The sequence below is a fragment of the Taudactylus pleione genome, unplaced genomic scaffold, assembly GCF_031769625.1.
Source record: "Taudactylus pleione unplaced genomic scaffold, aTauple2 ptg000065l, whole genome shotgun sequence".
Lineage (NCBI taxonomy): Eukaryota > Metazoa > Chordata > Amphibia > Anura > Myobatrachidae > Taudactylus > Taudactylus pleione.
In genome coordinates, this window is record NW_028284467.1 from 15,665,490 (window position 1) to 15,688,214 (window position 22,725).

The 22,725-nt window shown below is 41.1% G+C and overlaps 1 protein-coding gene and 1 pseudogene across 1 annotated transcript in view; both read left to right on the top strand.

The window, feature by feature from the left end:
* Positions 1-22,725, top strand: part of LOC148534714 (uncharacterized) — a 169,062-nt pseudogene that overhangs the window by 59,376 nt on the left and 86,961 nt on the right.
* HDAC7 (histone deacetylase 7) overlaps positions 1-22,725 on the top strand; it is a 348,234-nt gene that overhangs the window by 20,277 nt on the left and 305,232 nt on the right. The gene's annotated exons all lie outside the window — the stretch shown is intronic.

The following is a 22,725-nucleotide window of genomic DNA, read 5'->3' on the forward strand; positions in this document are numbered from 1 at the left end:
AGACATGACAGGTGGCATTGTCGTCCTGACAAAAAACATTTGTTGTTTCCATAGAACTGCAAGTGCATGGGGCTCCCTATGAAGTGTTGTTGATGAAACCGCCACATTAGCGGCCAATTTGGAACTCGTGTGCAATGGTATGCATTTCACTTGTGCGGGGGTGTCCAATCACTTTTGTCTACATAGTGTACAAGCTGCACACTCCAGTTACCTACTCTCCTGGAAGGTACGGGAGACTCCTGATTTTTCGGATAGACCCCTGCACCCCCAAAAGAGTGGGTGGATCCCTAGCGAAGTGGGCAGGATGGGAAGATAATTACCAGGCATTGCAAATTCATTTGAGGGATGGGGCTAAGGAAAGCCAGGACAGGAAAGCCCGCCCCCTCCACACAGACCCACAAATTGTGACATGCTACATCAAACTTTGAACATGTATGACAAGCTCTCACATTGTGCAATGACTGACCAGTCTGGTTACATTTTGTGAAATTAGTCAAATTAAATTATGGACCTGATTCCGAGTCTCACACTAGTTCTAACTTCTTAAACAGATGCAACTAGCAATTTTGTTCAAACTGCATATGCGTCACACCATGCATACGCAAAGGGGCATTTCTAGAGAGGAGGGGCCCGTGTGCAGTTTCCGACACGGGCCCCCTCCTCTTCGCCCGGCTTTCGGCAGAGCACTGAGCTGCGCACGGCCAGCGCCGGAGTTATAGACTCTGGGCACTAGAGTGTACCCAGAGTCTATAATGAATGCACAGGTCACCGGGAAAATGGCCGCGGTGGCCATTTTTCCTGTACTGTGCATGCGCAAACGATGGGAAAAAGGCCGCCGCGGCCATTTTCCAGTCATTTTACAGCGCTGGACCCCCGCGCCGACGTGGGACTATGGAGAGGTAAGTAATATTATGGGTGCAGAGTGTGCGGTGCGGGGCCCCCCTGGACCCAGGGGCCCGTGTTCCCCACACACCCTGCACCCATTATAGATACGCCCCTGCATACGCACCTTGCCGGAGGCTTGGTGCACGTACAGTTCTCCTTGTCCATGAAATGAGCATTACTGGGTGTCGATTGAGCAGCTACATTACGGATGCACGCAAGAGATCCATTTTGTGGGAGTGTTGTAGGCATGTATAGCCAGAGATCTGTGATTTGCTTAGGTGCGCATATGATGAAGGAAACCTGTTACTGGCAGATCTTTTGCACCCCACATGGAGTCGTGTAAATGCCAATAGTAATAACGACGATTGCAGCTGGTGATGAAAAAACAGTCGGTAGTGCCACTATACGCATGAAGCCGTAAGGATACCGGCATTAGTGTTAAGTAGTATATCAGCCTTCCGCGGACGGCCGCACTGGCAGCCACTTTGTGAGCAGCTTAGAATCAGGCCCAATGTCGATAACTGTAACAATAAGTGAATGGAAACAAAATGCTTTATTATCAGTGGTTGCATATGATACAATTAAAGCTGTATAGCTGTTCTTATAACTGGTATTATGGAGCGTACACACGGTCAGATTTGTCAGACTTGTCAGATTTGTCAGATGAACGATTGAACGATTAAACGATTTGAACGATTGAACAATTTTTGACTGCATTAAAATGAATGGAATCGTCCAAGTCTGACTGCAAACACATCAGATATCAGAAATCGTTATCTGACCATCGGGAACGCGCATCGTTGATCGTCCATCGTTCAGGCATGTCAGATATGAACGATTTTCCTTCAGATATGAACGACTGAACGATTTTTAAATCGTTATCGTTCATATCTGAAGGAAAAATCTGACCGTGTGTATGCACCATTATACATATTAAACTATTTATTTGAACACAATAATAAGCATGACCTAAATATTTTCTTTCCCATTGGGACAACATCTGTATTTCTCTAACAATAAGTGGCCAATTTTTTTATACAAATGTTTCTTAACTGTAATACCATTGTATGTTTGTATAACTATTTTATTATTTTTAAGTATTCATATTTGATTAAACATATTTTGGAAACTGGCAACACATGTGCAGAGCTGTAGCCTGATATTAGCTGCAGGCACAAGCACCTAGAACCTGGTTCAGCCTGCAGAATGTACAGCTCTGATACTGTCAGATGACAAATTCATAGTTTATGGAGCTTCTGGATGGGAAAGTAGCCACAGACTTAGCGTTCTTATTGTTATATATTACTTCCTTGGACTTCCTGCAGTTGTTTATCCTGTTAGTTTCCCAATATAATGCATTTTAAACATGTCTGCTAACCTTTGCTCTCCACGCCCATGCATGAAGTGTTCTGATGGCAGCACAAATTTATGTTGTTTTAATTAATAATTAGGTGGATATCAAGTGTGAAGATTATGTTAACTCAGTTATGTTGCACGGTTTAAGGCTGAAAAGCCAAAATACGGTCACCTGCCTTCATTTGTTTTGATTTTCAAAGAGCAATTGTATTTCTGTACAGTTATAGCAATATACAATAGAGGCATTCTCCTTACAATCCGGGAGCATTTAATCTGATCAGTTATTAAACAGGTGATTCATTGTTAGACACATTATGGTTCTGATCTGACAGTACAGACATACATCTCTAGAACATGCTCTCTGTATGACAGGTTTATGATCATTACACTACAGTATGAAGACACAATACACAGGCTACACTACCAGATAACCTATAGATATGACCATTTATATTTCATCTTATATAACGGGAATAAAACAGGAGTGGACTGATGGACTTTCCAGCTATCCAGCTCTAAGATACCAACAAGACATCAACAAGCCCCTAGCAAATATTACATGTGCGGCTCCTACCATTTTTCATTTGTATTCTGAGACCAGAGTAATACAATTTACACATACTGTATAGTAGTAAAAGACAAAAATACATTGTTTTTTTGTGGAGTAAAGGGCTCTGCAATAAGAGGGACTTTGAGGGGTTTCTTAACTTTTTTATAATTTGGAATAGTAATCAGTGTTGTGTTATGTTTATTTTTTTAGTGAAAAATTTGTTTAAAGTTATATATTTTGGCAAAATATATAATATCCATTATGTCAACAATATAAATTGTATATTTTTACAATTTTAAATACAGACAGCATATATTATATAAGTCTTGTGTTAAAAAAAAAAAATTATTTTACTTATTATGGAATTGCGTAGCACTGCCGAAGAGTGGCCATGAGTGTTTTCAGAGACTTAGGCAACCTTTTGTTTGGTGTTTTGTCTTTTGCCTCACTCTAATTGCTTCATGAGCAGTATTTGATAGTCCCAAAACGTCAGGGAACATCCAGGTCACCGATTGCCCACTTAGAGGTAGACAGGGGTCGTGTTTTTATGAAACAGGAATCCTGGGTCATGTCTTTGATATTTCTTTCCATGGCTCAGTAACCTAAACCTACTTAATTTTGTTTATATTCAAATGCATTTAAAAGGCATCTCCAGCATACAGGAATTCCCTTTCCAATACAGTTATTCCAGAAATATGGAAATCTTAGAACATAAGTACTAAAATATAAAACTAGAGGGTGTTCACTATATATTGGAGGGCCGCAGTGACATATTCTCTCTGTAAAAGCACCAGTGTTTACACATTCGCATAGGTGACAGCCTGGCTATGATTTAAGTGGGATGCCCCCTGCTGCTCTTTATACGAGAATCAATGCGCTTTACTAGGCACATTTTAATGTTATAAAAACATTTAAACACACAAAAATTGCACATAACAATGAGGCTGGAAAGAGTAAGATTTTATGACAAATATTAGAAAATGTAAATGAATAAGTCAGTTTGCCCTAACGTGCCAGATACTTACTGATACGCTACTCTTTTCCTGTGCATATTTACAGCCAGACCTGCTGACCTGCAAAGTAGGGATGGCCATCGGTGGGTTATCCATCCATGGTTACCATGGGTCCATATGTGGTAACCATCGATGGCACACAAACCATCTATGGTGAACCATCAATGGTTTGCACCCCTCGATGGCCAACGCTAAGCAGCCGACCGTCTGTGTACTCAACCACTTCCCATGACGCATCATGACACTCCCATAACATGCCTATTAGATAAACCATATCTTTGTGCTTGCGCTAAGACACCTCCCATTACACCTGCCCCACATGCAGTGCAGCTTGGTTTTGCCCAGGGGCACAGTTACCTGCTTTTCTTGAGCTTTGCTTCCAACTCAGGGTGAGATTCAATTGTTTTAGAGGCACCCATTATTTCTGCTCGTGCCCTCCTCAGGAACCATGCAGAAATGTGAGAAAGTCATCAGTTCGCGCCCAATAGTGTTGAGGAGTTTAATCAAAAAGTACTGGACACCCGCGTCCATTAGCATAAACAATTGAATACCGCAGGTCGGGTATCCACTGCTTACGGGCACAATAAAACAATTGAATTTCCGGCTCAGAATCAGCCGCTATGTGTATAAGTAGGGACATTTAGCACACATGTAAAAGCATTGCACCAAAGCCGTCATTAAATGATCTTACCGTCCTACATTGCGGCATTGTATCTATCTTCTGGATTTATGTTTTTGCTGGTAATTTATTGTTTAGAGGCCAAGAAAAGTCAGTTTGGCATGACATTACTTACTTTTCCTTTTAGAACTCGCAGTTGTATCATCCTCAACATTTCCATCTATAGAGAATATTTATATACAACTAATCAGTATAATAAGCTTACAGACAAATGCAGTCAACCTTGAATACGTTTTATTCTTGTTTGTTTTCTCCTCTTAGTAAAGTGAATGTGTTGGGGAATTCTCTGGAATCACTGAAATAAAATATACAAAATCATAGTTCCCTGACACCAATTTTTATTTATTGTGCTAAACTGTATTTTAACTTCTATAACTGCTGAAACACTTTTTCTTAATGTCCCCAGGGGTTTATCTTCCTTTGTCTCCAAACTTTCCAGTTTACTTATTCCTTTGTCTGGGACTGCGCCATCACCTCTGATACCGTAATTAGCATCTGTTCCTGTAAGCTGTGTCTCTGAGCTTTCTCTAAATCTCAACTGTACCTCGTCCTGGATTTCATCCAGCATCTTCATGTAAATGTCTGCGTTGTATGTATAAGTTCATTTATAAATGTTTATTGTCCTTCACACAAAAATGACCAATTACAAAGTAAAAGGGGGAACGATCATAGAGGCGGATAGAGAAAAGGCTCATTAATAAAATACACTGTACATTTTTCAAATGTATACTATGACATCTGGCTAATTTCTCATCCCTGGCTTTGCCCCTCATGTCACCAGCAGAACAAACATTCTTGGCCTTAATATAATAGCAGCTTATCTATGAAATTAAAGAGTGGAGCAGAAAAAAAAGTTTGTCCCAGATAGTAGAGTGACTGCTTCTACATGTCCCGTTGGTTTTACCAAACCATGTAGCAAAATGGCATCGATTGCAATCTAGTCTGGATGATGGCCAAATCAGGGAGGGTGGGGGTTAGATTAGGCATTTCTATTGTGGGTACTTAGATCATTAAAACAAGAACAAATACTGTAAGCAAATATTGCTCTTAGAGTAGGCAGCCTTAATGGCCTCTTAATTATTTCACAGTACAATGAGGGTCAAAGTACAAGAAAATGTGAGAAATCTGAAAAATCGCCAAAAGGTGTGTGGGGGGGGGTAGCGCAACTAGATATGTACAAGCAGCCAATGCCCTTCTCTCATGTGACATTTTAGTTTGCAAGTCCATAAACATTGAGGACTGATAACTTTAAAATGCAGTCAGTGTACAAATTCATCAGAGTAATAAATCTAATGTACTACTTGCTTCAGCGTGACCCAGGAATCACAACTGTTCTAATACACACACCTGCACTGACCGTGGTGCACTTTCCCTATATAACTCTCTCCTAAGTATCTCTGACTGATGGAGAATTCCATTCCTGCCTACGCCATGTACTTTCTGGTCATCTTTCCTATCTACACCATGTACTTTCTGGTCACCTTTCCTGTCTACACCATGTACTTTCTGGTCACCTTTCCTGTCTACACCATGTACTTTCTGGTCACCTACGGTATCTGCATCAAGTACTTTCTGGTCACTATTCATGCCTACACCATGTACTTTCTGGTCACTTTTCATGCCTACACCATTTAGTTTCTGGTCACCTTGCCTGCCTACACCATTACTTTGTAGTCATCTTTCCTGCCTACACCATTTACTTTCTGGTCACCTTGCCTGCCTACACCATTATTTTCTGGTCACCTCTCCTGCCTACACCATGTACTTTCTGGTCACCTTTCCAGCCTACACCATGTACTTTCTGGTCACCTTTCCAGCCTACACCATGTACTTTCCGGTCACTTTTCCAGCCTGCACCATGTACTTTCTGGTCACCTCTCCTGCCTACACCATGTACTTTCTGGTCACTTCTTCTGCCTACACCATGTACTTTCTGGTCACTTCTTCTGCCTACACCATGTACTTTCTGGTCATCTTTCCAACCTACACCATGTACTTTCTGGTCACTTCTTCTGCCTACACCATGTACTTTCTGGTCATCTTTCCTGCCTACACCATTTACTTTCTGGTCATCTTTCCTGCCTACACCATTTACTTTCTGGTCACTTTTCATGCCTACACCATTTACTTTCTGTTCACCTTGCCTGCCTACACCATTATTTTCTGGTCACCTCTCCTGCCTACACCATGTACTTTCTGGTCACCTTTCCAGCCTACACCATGTACTTTCTGGTCACCTTTCCAGCCTACACTATGTACTTTCTGGTCACCTTTCCAGCCTACACCATGTACTTTCTGGTCACCTCTCCTGCCTACACCATGTACTTTCTGGTCACTTCTTCTGCCTACACCATGTATTTTCTAGTCATCTTTCCAGCCTACACCATGTACTTTCTGGTCACTTCTTCTGCATACACCATGTACTTTCTGGTTACCTCTCCTGCCTACACCATTTACTTTCTGGTCATCTTTCCTTCCTACACCATTTACTTTCTGGTCATCTTTCCTGCCTACACCATTACTTTATGGTCATGTTTCCTGCCTACACCATTTACTTTCTGGTCACTTTTCAAGAGCTCTTGATCTGATCATCTACATATTTATTAACACTTTGAAGCAACCTTCTGCATTCCTACCCAACTTTAGATAATCATTAGGAATACTTTGGTGATCTGTAAAATGAATCATATTATAGTGTTGCAATTTTATGGGTGAAGCTTAGCATAAGAGATAAATGAACCAGTCACCAAATCAAACTTCAAATTGATTTGTGGCGCATGAACAAATGATGTAAGTAATGAGCCGGCTGATTCAGTCAACATAACAGACCAGTTTGTAACATGGATTTGGTTAGAACCTGCAAAAATAAACAAATATGTGCACACTATGATTCTCCTATCTTATAATGTTATTTTTTGCATCCTCTTTCAGAGCATTTGGGAGACTCCTGAATTTAAGGAAGTCCCCATGGACTCCCGGGAACGTAAGTCACACTTCCCAGTGATGGCAATGGCATGAGGGCATAATGACTCAGGGGGTCATTCAGACCCGCTCGCGAGCGCAGGACGCTCGCAAGCGGGTCGATAGTGCCGAATTGTGCATGCGCACGACGGAGGGAACTCCATCGTGCGCATGCGCGAGACCCGAATAACGACGGCCAAGCCGTCGTTATGGGTCTCGCACCAAAGGGGGCGTGCTGTCGATGGTGAGTGACAGCACACCCCCTTTGGTGGGCGTGCCGGGGGCGTGGCTGCCAGACGGAGGCGTTCCCATGGGAACGCCTACCGTCTGAGTCCGGCCCCACTGACATCACTAGTGATGTCAGTGGGAGTGATTTTGGCTCTGATAGAGCCAAAATCACTCCAGGGCTTGCGGTCACCGAGATCCTTACGCAGGGTCTCATCGCAAGCCCGATGGTCGTGATGGTCTTGACCATCGCGACCATCATCATGGACGCTCGCTATAGCTGTGGGTGGTAACCCACAGCTATGCTAGCGTCCATGAGGCCGCTCCAAGTTGAGGGAGGAGGGCCCTGATTCAGAGCGAGCGCTCTGGTCAGAGCGTTCGGCTCTGAATCAGGCCCACAGTTCCCAGAAAATCTCATCATCGTAGCCACTACGTCGTCTGCGCAGTTCTGTGATTCTCATCCATGTGTCACAGGGGACTCGGGCCGGGCTATGAGGACATAAACTGCCAGCCATGCCCCATGTACTATAACTGCCACCTGCATATATCTACCAGGAACTCCTGGAAAGCAGGTAAAGTATGTATAGCAATTGAACAGCAAAGAATGGTACAGTGCAAATAGCACAAATTGATTTGTCCCGTTTTGCCTTCTTTTCTATTCAAGGGCCGATTCAGTCCCTGGGCACAGTCCCATTTAGGTTGCAATTGACCAATGTTTTTGGGACTGCACATGCCTGGAGCTGCAGTGCGCATGTCTCGTGATGGTACTGCTCAGGTCATAGTGCCGTTAGCCGCAGCCGGTATGACAGGCTGCAGGGATTTCGAGTGGGCGACGGGGAGCGTTCCAGAAAATGAATGCATGTTGTCCCCATGTGGGCCCCCCTCTCTGTCTGGGCCCAGGACTCCAGTCCTGGCAGTACCCCCCTGATGGCAGCCCTGCCCTCAGTACATACTTGTTCACTATTGTGTATAAAGTTGCCCCTTTTACTAAGTGGTTTTATAAGCCCATTGCACCAGCACACTATCAACAGTACAAGTGAGCAACGGAGTAAACTCAGGAGAAAGCTTTTCCTGGCTTTCATTTGTTCCACTGCTTTCATTTATTAAATAAAAAATTCCCACATTTTTTCCACTAAATTTCATACAGTATGTTACACTTTCAAGTGCACATGTACACAGGCGGACATTTCATCTTCTGTTCATAGTCACAAATAACAATTTTCTAAACTGAAATAAATTGTTGTAGTTGCTCCCACCTCTTTCCTAATAGTGTCCGTCTGTGTGTGTTGTGCTTTATAGGCTGAGTTTATGGAAACGCTCCATTGAACTGAATGATTATGTCACCTGAAAGTTGGCATCAAACTCCCAGCTCATTACACCCTTTTCACTCTTGTACACTACATTAGTATACATTCCTATGCACTCTAGCATTGCATGCTGGGGAACATCCAGGCAGTTTTGTGCTCTGCAGAGTGCAGAAGCAGGGAAGGCTCTTTTGTTGGGGGCTCACTTGTGCTAATTATAGCTAGATTAAAACATAACTGTTAATATTTAAGAGTAAAAGCCGTTTTATTTTATTACAAAATTATAACTCCATTGAGCAGCTCAATGGAGAAATAATTTTGTATACAAATGTACACACATAATCGTAAGCTCATAAACATTAAATATTCTATTGGTCGATTCCAAACATCATTGTGCACTGTAGATAGTAGTGGCCTAACTAGTAGTGGGTTTGAGCAAGGCACATGCCCTGGGTGTCATGGCAGGCCCAGCAGAGGGGGGTGCCACAGGCCAGGGCAGCGTATTCGGAAGTTGTCATTATAGAAGAAATGTCCCTTGGCAATCTAGCTTTCTGCTCTGTGAGTCCCGGAAACTCCTCTCTGCGTTTGATCACATCTCCTCCCCTTCAGTCATATTCACATTTCAAAATACAGTCATGGTTGGGAATCGAGCCTGTCACTTCATGCAGACAGCTTACCAAAGAGTCATCTTTTACAAAGGAAGACTGTGAATTCTAACTATATCAAGCTACTTCACATTCTCCATAATCTGAAATACAGTCATACCTGGGATTCAAACTGTAATGGAAAGGTATGTTCCCAGAGTGACGTGAAACGGTGATTTGTCATGTTGACATGCTCCCCATTTTCCAGTGACCATGCCCCTTTTTGGTGCGTGCACACAGTTGGGGGGCGATGTCATTTTTCATCTTACCGGGGGCGCCAAATACCCTAGTTTCGCCTCTGGTAGATATGAAACAATTTGTTAGAGAAAAATGATTCTGTTAGGTGTGAAGATTCTGTGAACCAGCCCTCTGCAGGTGGAATGCATGTCATTCACTAGCAGCATACGATCATCTGGACTGCAATAAGGCACCTTCTGAACTGAATCTATAGGTATTTCTTCTCCTTTAAGGGCACTCTCTCATCTGGTCCACACAGCCTTTCCTGCAATGCATTTGTCACAAGGAAACTGTGTGGCTAACCAACACAGACAGCAGAAGCGCCCTTTCTTCTTCCTTCCAGTCTTTAAACACTGGGATTCTCTCATCCACCGTCCTATGTCCCTGTGGCAAATGATTGGAAAGTAGAAATCCCTGCAGTCAGGAACCAGACACTACTAATTCCTACACCTCCGCAAGCTTCAGGGGATATAATTACTATACCCAGGGCTTTTTTTCTGGAAAAATAGTTTTAAAAACTGTGGGTGGAGCTAACGAAAAACAATAATAAATATATATATATATATATATATATATATATGTATATATATATATATATATATATATATATATATAGTATTTAGAAAGGAAGGCACTCGAAAGGGACTTTAAAATAAAACTTATCTTATGGAAACTACATTTTGACCCAGGACATTGCATCATAGTTAATAAGTGGATCAGGAACTGAGTTCCTACTAGTTCCTGCTGACAAATACCACTGCCTAAAACTATGAATAAACAAATGATGTTTATATAAAACCTCTAGATTTGTAATCTATACTATTCTTCATTTTTGAATGATATATGGAAATGTATCATACTGTGTGTAGCACCACTACAAATCTCTAGAGCTTGGGTTTAACAACACTTACCTGTCTAGGTGTCATTTTTTCATTAGCTGTATATATTAACATATATTTTTCAGACTTATATATATTATATAACATGTTCAGTTATACATATTGACTAATGCATATATTGATATAGAAATCTTTCCGTGCCTATAATAACTTCGGAATTAATAACAAATGTATTTTTCTCTAAAAATTGTTACCTATCTACATTGCACAATAATGTTTAGAATCGACCAATAGAAGATTTAAATGCAATGTTTATGATCTTATGATTGTGTGTATATTTGTATATAAAATTATCCATTGAGCTGCTACAAACCTTTTTACTCTTAAACATTAAAAGTTATATTTTAATCTAGCTATAATTAACATAAGTGCGACCCCCAAAAAAGAGTCTTCCCTCCTTCTGCACTCAGCAGAGCACAAAGGTGACTGGATTAGTTACCCGACTCTGGGGAACACCATAAACATACATATACATCAAATATTCTGCAATCTCCAAATACCCTTTACTGTTGGTCTTACTATGTTTTCAACAATAACCTGAGAAAATCTTAGAAAGTCCTGCACAGAAATCCCCTACCCACCCCCACTGGGGAATAACTCTGATGGAGATACTATGGATTGGCTGCCCTTTGATCCTCTGGTTGAACCATTATCTTTGGCTTACAATGGGCAGTATTATAGAGTTGTCATGCAAAAATATGCAGTAGTAAATTGCTCATTTATTTTTGGTCTTTTTAAGGTTGCAATTACAGAGAAGCAAACAAATTGGGGGAAGTTTGAAATTCACAAAAAATTTGATGATTTTAAATCAATGTTAAAAGTTTAAGATCTAAGTTAAATATGTCAATATTTATTTTTAAATCAGCTTTTTACATGCTTTGATAAATAATATAATCCCAATTACCCCAAATAATCACCTTTATTTATTTATTTTAGCAAAATTAGGGATTATACTTTAGACTCTCGCTTGCAATTTAGGTTATAATCCATCAGTTTATATGAAAAAGTGTATGTGGAAACTGCCTATAAGTTTACATACAGAACTAGTATTGAAGTGCAAAGCTTATATGATCTCTTTGTACAATAACATAAAAGCAAACTTGGTTGTATTTGCTATCTAGGCAAGAACCTGGGACTTCTCTCATTAAGGAGGAGATGTAGCTAACCTTCAAGAGAGATGAAATGGAGTAGTTGCCCATAGCAACCAATCAACTTCTGTCATTTTATAAACTATGCTAGATAAATGACAGCCACAATCTGATTGGTTGCTGATTGATTTAACAACACTTACCTGTCTAGGTGTCATTTTTTCATTAGCTGTATATATTAACACATATTTTTCAGACTTATATATAATATAACATGTTTAGTTATACATATTGACTAATGCATATATTGATATAGAAATCTTTCCGTGCCTATAATTACTTCGGAATTAATAACAAATGTATTTTTCTCTAAAAAAACTTCTCCACTTTACTGGAATAGTTGCTATGGGCAACTTCTCAACTTTATCTTTTTCAGAGGTTTGATACATCTCCCGCTAGGCAACAAAAAAACATATTACGCCAGTAATATAAAATAGTGGCTGCTCAGATCACCAAGAAACATATTACGCTTTCTTGCTTATTGTTTCAGTTTGACTTTAAGTTAGCTGCCACCGTCAAACCCGTGAAGAAAGAATGTTTTTGGGGGACACCACTGAATATATCAGAAGCATGCTTACCAATTTAGGAAGTCTTCATCCATAATTTCTTAAGTGAGTGCAAATTGCAGACATTTATGGTATACACTGTCTAAGGTGCCTAATTATAGCTGATCTGACTTTGATGGACAATATGAATTGATTGATTTCTGTAAAAGTTTTTGAACGTAATACAGTAGCTTTCATCCTCCTTTGCTGTGCTTAGCTTGATCAGTGTGAAAATGTACAATTCAATCTAGAACAGATTGTTATACCTTATCTTATACACTACACCCCCAGATACCTTGCCTCACACAGGAAGATACCTTTCTTATACTGAAAAGGTTAATAAGTTCTAGCAGCAAAAGTTTAAATCCCTTTCATGAACTGTGGGAAAGATGTTGTAAGCTTACAGAGATGGGAGTGGTGGGATTGGATTTAATTACAGTTCCCAGAAATCTGTCCAGATAGACTGATGATTATTTAATGCAGAACGTAATAGTGATCAGCATTTTGGGTGTGTGTTAGGTGTCTTGGATGCAGCCTGCCTCTCAGCCCTCCTCACTGCCAGGGCATCCCATTTATTTATATGTATTCAAAAAAAACACATCTGTGTAACTGTTTAAACAAATATTTTATTAAGTTTGACTGCAGAATAAGGACAAAGAACAAATCTTTTACCGAAAAAGTCATAAAGTTCCATTTCGTACTGTTACTATCCAACAAAGTCATTCTGACTATGCTAATATCATTCAAGCAAATTTTGGTTCTGTTTCCTTGGATAACTACAATGCCAAATAGCAAATTAGTTCTCCTTGTATTGCGATGTGTTACTTTGTGCCAAATGTCCTAAGCCATCTAATACACTCCGTCTGCCATGTCATATAGAAAGGAGGTGTACATATTTCACCATAGCAGTATTAAGCGTTAACATTATGTCATTGTTTTAACATTTGTGCAACTTGCAAGTTACTGCTTAAAACAAAATGAGAATATATATTTTTCATATATCCAAAATAAATTTACTCTGCCACTTCCCAGAACAATAGGATTTTTAGCATTGTCCAGATAAAAGTTTTATTTTAAGGGGCAATAGATGGCTGAGTCCTATACATCAAGTGCTCACCAGTGGGAAATGCACTGTGATATGTGACAACTGGGTTACTTGCTGCAGTACTGTAAGTATATCCACAAGTCTGTGGTTTCAGTTCTACTGCACATGCATGAAATCGCTGTCCAGGTTACATTTGGTCAGATTGACCCAGCAAAGCGATGTGTTACCATTTGATTGAAAAACTGTAGGGACAGGTCAATCAGCTTTATCTCCACATATTAGTAAATACTAGACCTCTAAGGCAAATGTATTAGTTTTAGAAATCATTTACAGAGAAAGAATAGAGATGCTTAGTACTAAAGTGTTTTCTTCCTATGACATTACCTCTGTTGTTCCTGGTTTTACACCTCTAAGGCAAAATGTCTTCTTGGTTAACAGAAGATTTTTTTTATTATTATTGCTTCTATTACAAGGAGTGTTATATAAAATTAGGAATTGTGTGAATTACGTTTCTTATATACCTTCAACATAAATTCACTCTTTTGGTGTAAAAGCCAGCTGCATCTTATATAAACACAGTGGTGCTCATGTAGAGTTGGATGTACGTACAAGAAGGAAGTGCAAAATTTTCTTTTCAGCACTGCATTTGTACTCCCTAGTATGCCATAGTTGCCTACTCTCCCAGGTCCCCCGGGAGAGTCCCATTATAAGCTCAAATCTCCCTCTCCCCTGCACTGTAAATCAAATCCCTTGGATTCTTTAGATTCTGTACTGCAGTCAACCAGGGGACCACCAAGACATTTCTGGACAAGGGCAGTGATATGCTGTAGTCACTATGACTGCTGTCTGGGCTCATCAGCCTTTGCTGTCGACTTGCAAATCCCTGTTGGACCCACAGATCGAGGGAACACAGCTTGCCTGACCCCTGTGATCAGCGTCTTCTCATCTCAGCGTTTGCTGCTGTTGCTAGTGTGTGTGAGCTGTGGCTGATGGTGAAAATGTTTTATTAGTAATCTTTAGTCAAACAAACAAACAGGACAATACAACAACATGTTTTAAAATCAGATTTTTTTTACCAAGAGGTGATCGTTTAAGTTTTTTCTCATCATAAGTGGTAACCCAAGGTATTTAGACAAAATATAGGTTCAAAAGTAGTTGCATAGGCATCACATTTATCATGTATATTGTGCTGAGAAGAAAAGAAATATAACATTGAATAGTTGAAAACAAGAAATCCAATATTGCAGGCAGCAGTGTTAGTATCAATACCTGCAAAATTTCTCAAAAATATATTGTTACTAATGCTATATAAAATATCTTGCAACAAGCATTTAAGTATTGATACGCCCATATGTGGAGCTAGTGGAGCTAGACACACCCTCTGGGTGGAGCATGACACGCCCCCTTAACGGCATGCAGTGCACTCTACTATCTACTAGGATTTCCCTGAAACTCGTTTTCGAAAGTAGGCAAGTATGCAGTATGCAAACTAAAACGTTTCTGCCTGTTGAGACTCTCTATGGGTAGAGAGGTAGAACATATGAGGGAATGGGGTGGGCTAGCTTAGCTTGACAACAGTAAAGAATGTGGTCACGCTCTTTATGTAGTATGTACTGTAGGGGCGGAGACATATCTGCTGGGGCTGCTTTCCTGTTGGTGCAATATCTGTGCTGATTATGATTTTCATCAGCACTGGCTTTGTACTGGCTGTAAAAAAAAAAGGAAAAAAAAGAAAAAGCGTCCCCCCTAGCAACTCACCTCCCCGTGTCCCTCTAGCAGCCTCTTGCCTCCCCCTGTGTGCCATCAGCAGCCAGCAGGTGTGGATTTGATGCCGGGCCGCCAGCTTATTACAGCTGGTGCACAAGCAGGTAGTGGCAGACATGGGCAGACAGCGCTGGCGCAATTTGAATCTGGTGCCGGTCTAGACTCAAGCCAATCTGAGCTTGTGGACCTGCAGCCAATTTGACGCTGTCTGGCTGCCGGTAAGCCAGCTCTGATTGTCTCATGACCGGTGGCACTGTCTCTCCATGCCTGCCTGCCGGTGTGCCAGCTATAATCAGCTGGCAGCACAGCACCAAATCAGCACTGCTGCCTCTCATACCACCCTTGATGGCCCTGAATAGATCGGCCCACATTGTGTGCCTGACTGTGCGCAGGGGTAGCAGCGGGCCACAGAGGCAGCTTGGGCACCACAGCAGCCACAACCCTTACACCCACGGTAGTTACATCACTGTTTGCATGCATGTTAGCAAACAGTGGGGTCCTTTTCAAGATCACCATAATGGGGTTATAGGTGAGGACAATGTAAACAAATAAAGACTGCAGGTGAACTTCAGGGTTCAGTCTTATACTCGGGCAACGTCAGGTATCCCAGCTAATAGAAAATAAGTAAATAAATTTTTTATACATTCTTCACTTATAATTTACATTATATAAATACATAAAGATTAAAACCACTGTACAAATAGCTGTGTCACTGTGACAGCCATATGGGGGAAATATAAGTGTGAAATGTAAATGTAAGTGCTGAAATTAATGGTTTTCGGTGATTTTTGTGGGCAAGTTACAAAACACCAGATGCATTAAAGGCAAAATCACCGGAACATCGTCAGAAAACAGTTAGTGCTTTGATCGTTAGTTTTTCACTAACATAAAAGTTCCAATAACATAAAGTTCCAATAACATAAAAGTATTATCGTCCCTGTTATTTAATTGATAAAAAATGTTGGACTTTTATTAGGGGCCCATTTATCAACGAGTTTTATCATTCACAAAGAGTGATAAAATTGTTGCGTATAATAAATGGTGCTCCAGCCAATCAGCTCCCTACTGTCCTTTTTCAAACAGATGACAATTGGGAGCTGATTGGCTAGAGTACCATTATCACACACAACAATTTTTATCACTCATTGTGAATGATAAAACTCGTTGATAAATGAAGCTCTTAATGCTTCTCAAATATTATATTGTCTACGTAATTAAATAGTTGTTATTTTTCTTATTTAATTTTGATTTATCCTAAAAATAAGTATATTAAATAATTGTGTCCCATAAATGTATTATAACTACTGCCTCTTAATTATTTAATTAACTAATTAACACCAAGCGCTCCCTTGTTCGAAAAGCAGCTCCCAATTTCACTTTAAAAGGGATAGTGTATAAATAAAATATATTCCACAAAGGCCTGCACTCCAATAACTGTAATTAACAACAGCCGCGGTGCTCCACTCAGGGAAAGAGTGCTGCTACCTATAAATAAAATAAAAATAAAAGTGCTTATACAATATTTGATAATGGAATGTGTACAGCAGCGACATGAACTAACACAAAATTGTTGGATGTTTATAGACCTTTTAGGATACTTTAATGTATGGACCTCCCACCTGCCTCTTAATTATTTATTTAGTGATACTTAAATATACAGGATGTTTAATTTGACTATGTCCTGCCCGGGCAAATAGCTCAAAATGCATGCAGTTTCAGCACTCCTGCCAGTCAGAGCCATTTTCTATTTTTTTTTACTCACTTTGCCAATGATTTAGAATGTTACCACTTTTAGCCCCAAATTGCTGTATTAAATCCGGTGATATAGAGGCCAGAATCTCAGGTACTTTGTTCGCTGCCAAATTTGCACTCTATTACATTTCCATCATGGTTTGTCTCTTGCCATATGTCAAAGTAGGCCCTAGCGCAAACTCTTATAGAACTCATAAGGGCATACTCAAATAGCCGCGGGGTTGTCCCCACGACTAATTGCCATGCCGGTCTTATTCAATTGCCAGGGATTCCTTACCCCGTAGTCCCCGAGTCCCCGCGCGCGAGTCCCCACATTTGGACTTTACCTCACACCTCCTTGAGGTGCGAGGTAAAATCCTCGTTACTACAATCAAATCGGCCTCGCGAGAGGGGAAAAAACACATTGATTCCACCGTTGACGCGGAATCAATGTCTTTACGCGCATGAGTCCCGATTTTACGGCGTGGGGATTTATGACGGCAATTAGTCACGGGGACAACCCCGCAGCTAATTGAATATGCCCCATAGTTGTCATATGTCCCTAATTTCAATTAATACTGAACGTTTTTTTTTTTAATGTACCTGAGAATTCCTTATTTTACAACATTGTACAGTACATTTCTTCCTATTTACTATATTGGATCTGATTTACACTACAGATGAATAAGTAAAGTTTTAATAAAGGGGACTATTTTAAAGTTAACAAAAAATGGCATTATAAGTTTATAACCAAGTTCAGTAAATATGTCATTATGCATAAAGTAGTGCACCTAGGTCCACGCAGATAAACTCTCAGCTGCATAGTGACCCTGGATATTTTTCAAAATGTTGACATATTTCTTGCTGTGATGATGGGGTTCCAGTTTCTGTCTGTGGTTCAGTAATATGCGGTTACACTTTTTCCCTAGCTCTGTGCTTTGAGTATTTTTCATGGATCACTCTGAACATTTTTTCAAAGTTGTCAGGTCTCAGCAAATATACGTATGTCTTCCACTCTTCCATGTTATAGATTGAAAATCTGGGGTTGTGGACTCAATGCCGTAGCAGAGTACTTCTGCGCCTAGGGCGGGCATTTCTGTCCTTGGCACACTTAGGGGTGATTTGGTGTTTTCCAGTGATAAACCCGTGAGTTTGCAAATTGAGAATTTACTAAAGGGCAACTTGAATTTGCATATCAAACATGACTTCACACTCCATTTCACAGCATATTGCCATCAGACCGAACATCGTATGAATAACATTGACATCAATGCAAATCACAAAATTTACTAAGATTTGCCAACACGACCAAACTCACACCCAAATCGCAATGCAAAGCACTAAATGAATTGAATGAATGAATGAAACAACCAAATCAGTGGCGTGTTTAGCAGAAACATACAGAAATCAGTGAGATCTGTGCATGCTTCTCTGTGCAAAAAAAGGCTTTAAAATGTTAATTTAAAAAAAAAAAAAAGAATCTAAGAGCCCGATGCTGGTTCAATAAATATGGGGGACCCCTGCACATTTTCTCCATATTTTTTGAACCAGGGCTGGCTCAAAGCACCCGGGACTGGTTATGCTTGGAAGGGGGGACCCCATGTTATTTTTTTTTAAATGAACCCTTTATACTCTCACACACCAGAACACGGTGAGTATCACCATCAAATGCTAAAAGTCAGCCAAACACGCTTCTGAGTAAATTTGTGATTTACTGCAATAAACATTCCAGCGAAGAGCTGCGAATAGGGACCAACACCATTCTTAGTAAATTTCCCCCTTAATGTCAAGATGTCACTCAGCAAGTGCCATGGGAGCACTGGGACTAATTAGATGGCTGCTAGCCTTGTACCACACATGCGCCCAATAGCTTTCCATGCAGCATGGTGCCTCTTCACTGTGCAATCATGGTAGAGACAATGTCACATCCTCAGCATTGCACCCTTGGTGGTGGCGCCAGTTGCTTATTCCTCATTACAGCCCTTAGTGGATTGGTGGTAGAAGACAGAACTGCATGTTGTTTGTAAAAATAAAAAATAAAATGCTATTTTCCAGCTTATGTAATAGACAATAAATTCCTGAAAACTCGGCAGATTTCCAAAAAAAAATTATAAAAAAACTGTAGATGCCTCTCGTCAGCGAGATACGGCTCTCATCATTTTATTGATGATGATAAAAAATGAACACTATAGCTGGGGATGTGCAGCATTGTGTTCCCCCCCCATAATGTCCTCTAGCCATAGCCTATTAAGAACAGGGCTCAATGCCCTAGTGTAATTGTACCTGCAAAACCAATGTGCCCCACCCTCTCCTAGGAAAAACCAGCCCCATGCTGGTATATTTACTAAAGTGCTGGTATTTAGAAGTGCAGATGTTGCCCATAGCAACCAATCAGATTCTAGCTATTATCTTCTAGAAGGTGCTAGATAAATGGTAAGTAGAATCTGATTGGTTGCTATGGGCAACATCTTCAATTCTAAAAATCTTCACTTTAGTAAATATACCCCTAAGACTCATCTCACACCCCTGGATGATTGGTGTGGGGTAATAAAATAGAAAACAATGGTTGGTTTTGTATGAGGTCCCATCAACCCTTGTTATGCCTAAAGTGTATGAGTATGCTGGTGCTTGTAGAACTGCATACCTCCCAACTTTTCTTCTTCAAGAAGAGGGGCACAAGGGGGTGGGGCTTCGCTTAAAGGGCGTGGCCTCTTAGAAACGGGGCGGAGCCTCATTGCAACCTCCGTTGATGTCACTACAGGGGGTGTGCCCAGCACTCTCCGAGATGCTGGGCAGACCCCAGGCTCTCCTTTCACAGGTGACCAGATGCTGTGTGCATGCACACGGCTTCTGTTCACCTTCTGCACACCCGCTGCTCTGCATAGGGTATGTGCTCTCCCCAACTTCCCCCCCACTGCGGGACAGTGTGGCCCGCGGGTGGGACAGTCCCAGAAAGACGGGACTGTCCCCCTGAATGTGGGACGGTTGGGAGGTTTGGAACTGCAAGCAGCGGCATACCCAAGCTACCAGGGCTTTGCTCTGATTGACCAGAGCATGGGAAAAGCCACTCTGGTTAGAACCCGGAGTGGGTTTAGCTGCAAATTCATATTCTATTACATTCCACCCTCAGACTCCAGTCTTTTTTCATTATATTATCTTGTCAGCATGGTCTGTGTGGGTAGCAAGTTTTGAGCTTGCTGTTAGGCTTTAATATCATAGGTTTTCTCTGTGTGAATAAAGGCCCTGATTCAGACCCACTCGCAAGCGGCTGTCCGCTCGCAAGTGGGTCGATGGTCTGCACTGACTATGCGCACGACGGAGGGAGCTCCGCCGTGCGCATGCGCCAGACGCGACGAGCGAAGGAAAGTCCTTCGCTCGTTGTGTCTGATCAAAGGGGGCATGCTGTCGATGTTGATTGACAGCACGCCCCCTTTCGTGGGCGTGCCGGGGGCGTGCCTCCCTGACGGGGGCGTTCCCACGGGAACGCCTCCCGCTAGAAGCCGGCCCACTGACATCACTAGTGATGTCAGTGGGAGTGATTTTGGCTCTGATAGAACCAAAATCACTCCGGGGCTTGCGGTTGAAAACCTCAACCGCAGGCTGCGGCTCGCAGTTTCGATGGTCGCGATGGTCACGACCATCGCGGCCATCAAACTGCACGCTCGTATAGGCTGTGGGTGGTGACCCACAGCTATACGAGCGTCCAGGAGGACGCTCCATTTTTATGGAGGGCGGCCCTCATTCAGAGCGTACAGCTCTGAATGAGGGCCAAAGTTATCTGTTTGGCCAACACTGCAGAATGACTTGCTGCTAAATAAAGAATAATAGATGAAAGTGGTGTTTTTTTTCTAATGGTTCTCAATAGTACTCAGTACCGACACCTTTTTATGGTATAATGTAATTCTTATAACTAGTTCCAGCAACAGGGAGAAATCAGTTAAATCATTTCAGAAGTGAATAAAATAGGCATGTGAAGGCTTATCCACAGTGTAGAAGCTACTATAAATCTTATATCAATATGGTTGGGTACTAGAACCTTTTTCTGAGTATTTGTACCTTTTTTCTTTATAGAATACATGCTCGCCAATCTTTGAATTTCATGGCGAGGATGTGGCCAGCAAATTGAAGGTGCTAGATTTAGAAACCACAGATGTATCCACTGCACTGGAATCTAAATAATTATCTTAATTGCTTCACCTCCCATCAAACACCTCACAATATGACTGTAAATACAATAAATAATAGAATCCAATGTAGAGGGGTGCTACCAAAGATTACATATAGATAAATCTGACCAGGGAATGGGGAGAAGTGGAAAAGAATCTTGGATTCGGTGCACTCAAGCAATAAATCAAATATTAAAATATAACTTTTATTACATCGTATGATAAAAAATATTGATTCGTTTATCTTAATTAGCACATGTAAAGCTTGTGAAATAAAAACAGACATAGAAAAGAAGAAAATAAACAAGTGTTTAAAATGTAATTCCGCTGATGCTTATAAAATAAGTATCCCAAATGTTCCTTGTGCTGTCACCATATAGTTACAACCAATTGATATGAAATAACGCTGTTCTTAATATATTTAGTGCAGCTGTCCCATCTACTTGCCTGATTTTCAGTCATGGCTGCACAGGAACCACCAGTATGTTGTGATGGCAGATGCACCAGAGTCACAGCATGCTGCCAGAAATATATCCACTCAGATTCAGTGCAAGAACTGTCCCACTGGCATGATTTTACGACAAGGAGGAAGGTGAGGAGAAAGGCAGGGACAGATTTAGGGATCAGGCCACCCCTAGGCACAATATTATTGGATTTACTACTCCCACCTGGATTCTGATGAGACTCCACCCCCTCCAGCTACCTGTTTTTTTGCCCTTTGCAGGCTATTAACCTCCCAGACTCTTCCCAATGTGAACCTACTCTTCCTGGCTCCAGGACTGCACATGCGCCCACTCTTGATGCATCATTGGTGATGTAATCTTTGTTCTGTATCCAAATAAGAGATGTGTGTGGTCTTCGTGTTTTGGTTTTGGTTCTAATTCATCACTGTGTTTTGGCAAAACCACCCTCAAGTGTTTTGGTTCGGATTCGGTATTGGTTCAGTTTTGGATGCCTTAAAAATCAATAAAGATCAATAAAAAAATCGATAAAACAGCTAAAGTCATGTAATTGGACCTGTTTACATGAAATCTAAAACCTTAGTTTGGTTTTTAAATCTGAGTTCTTAATTGACTACAGAACCGAGCCGGGACTCAGTTTGATTCGGAACACTAAAGTTATTTTGAACTGGGACTCTATTTGACTCAGAAACCCTAAATTCGGTTGTGGTCATATTTCAGGAAAACGAAACCGCATATCTCTAATCCAATTAGCATCAGCTAAAATTGGGCACTGGAAAGCTCTGATGTTGGAGGACTACTGTGCTGCCCCCAGCTCTTAGCATCCCTAGGCATGTGCCTCATGTGCCTAGTGAGAAATCCAGCACTGGAGAGAGAGGGCAGTCAGTGATACCCCCCAGGCACTGCACATATATAGAGAGGGTCACACAAATATAGAGTAATATAATGGCACACATATACAGGCAGGGTTACATATAGTGATACACATATACAGGCAGGGTTACTTATAGTGACACACACAGGCAGGGTTACATATAGAGACACACATATATAGACAGGGTTACATATAGAAACACAAACAGGTAGGGTTACATATAGAGACACACATATAC